Source organism: Triticum aestivum, chromosome 1A (genome assembly GCF_018294505.1).
Source record: "Triticum aestivum cultivar Chinese Spring chromosome 1A, IWGSC CS RefSeq v2.1, whole genome shotgun sequence".
NCBI lineage: Eukaryota > Viridiplantae > Streptophyta > Magnoliopsida > Poales > Poaceae > Triticum > Triticum aestivum.
Window position 1 is genome coordinate 519,282,574 of NC_057794.1, and position 2,020 is coordinate 519,284,593.

Below are 2,020 nucleotides of genomic sequence, written 5' to 3' on the forward strand. Positions count from 1 at the left end.
ACTGGGAAAGGACACCGCAAGAGCGAACCCAAAGCTAAGCACTTCTCCCATGGCAAGAACTACCAATCTAGTTGGCCAAACCAAACCGATAATTCGAAGAGACTTGCAAAGATAACCAATCATACATAAAAGAATTCAGAGAAGATTCAAATATTATTCATAGATAGACTTGATCATAAACCCACAATTCATCGGTCTAAACAAACACACCGCAAAAAGAAGATTACATCGAATAGATCTCCACAAGAGAGGGGGAGAAATTTGTATTGAGATCCAAAAAGAGAGAAGAAGCCATCTAGCTACTAACTATGGACCCAAAGGTCTGAGGTAAACTACTCACACTTCATCAGAGAGGCTATGATGATGTAGAAGCCCTCCGTGATGACGGCCCTCTCCGGTGGAGCTCCGGAACAGGCCCCAAGATGGGATCTCGTGGATACAGAAAGTTGTGACGGTGGAATTAGGTTTTTTGCTCCGTCTCTGTTCGTTTGGGGGTACGTAGGTATATATAGGAGAAAGGAGTACGTCGGTGGAGCACCGTGGGGCCCACGAGGCAGGGGGGCACGCCCTAGGGGGGAGGGCGCCCCCCGCCCTCATGACCGCCTCTCTGATGCCTTGGCGTAGGGTCCAAGTCTCCTGGATCACGTTCGGTGAGAAAATCACGTTCCCGAAGGTTTCATTCCGTTTGGACTCCGTTTGATATTCCGTTTCTTCGAAACACTGAAATAGGCAAAAAACAGCAATTCTGGGCTGGGCCTCCGGTTAATAGGTTAGTCCCAAAAATAATATAAAAGTGGAAAATAAAGCTCAATATAGTCCAAAACAGTAGATAATATAGCATGGAGCAATCAAAAATTATAGATACGTTGGAGACGTATCAGGGGTCCGGATGATCCGGGCAAGTCCTGTCTTGTCCATTCTTCTTCTTCCTTCTCCTCTTCCATGCTTGGCCTTGGTCCTTGGATCCTCCATGGTCATCTCGGTTGTACCTGAGTATATGCAAGGTCCATGCATGAGGTAGTAACCATGTCTCATATGTGGAAAGTGACGGTTCGAAGAGGAATGAGTTCACCTTGTGTCCAATGGCGTATGGTTGAGGTCTTATCGTATGTCCTTTTAGGCTTGGGGAGTAGTCGAAGTGTACATGGGGATGATCATGGGATGCACCGCATTAGATGGCCTACTGCGCCCAGCGCTGCAGCCTGTGACGAAGATTTGGCGATTGGGCATCACGGCTCATAGGAATGTCACACGATCAGAGGAAAAACTGCTTGAGTTGCGTCCTAGCTCCGTTCCTCGGGCCTTTACTTGGGATCTAGTCAGCCAGGCTATTCGTTTTTCTTTTCAGGAGAAACTCGCTACAGCCTAATGGGCCAACCTACGTACGTATATGCAACCAGGGAGGGGCCCCCTAGATTATGGGGGCCCGGGGGCGGCCGCCCCCTGCCCCCCCCTTAGGGTCGGCCCTGTATGTCACACCCTAGCTAGTCATGCATTAGAGTGTTGCATCATGTTTACTCTTTCATCAGAAACTTGAAATGGGGATCTGTGAAACCCTCAGAATCATTTTGAAAATGACCCAAATAAAAATTTCTCCAAAAGGGTCCAAGAAAATGCTCATGTTGATCTCTGAAAATATTGGACAGAGTTAAAAATCAAACCAATATTTTTAGTGGCTCATGGACATTTATTTTGGGCATTTGGAATTAATGCATTAATATTTGCATTGGAAATATATTTCTATATATATGAAATATGGTCCAAATATTATGCCATTTCTAAAGGAGCTCTGGAATAATATATCTAGCCCCTGCAAAAATTGGCATAAGTTAAATAAATGATTTAATATTTATTTTAAATCAAAACAAATGTCAGAAATTAGAAAACAGAAAAAGAAATAAAAGGGAAAAACTTCCCTGTGCGGCCCAGCCAGCTGGCCGGCCCAGCAAGCCAGCCCAGCCCACCACCGCCGTCGTCCTCCTGGCGCCAGTCGGCCAGGCGTGTGGCCGGCGCGCGCGCA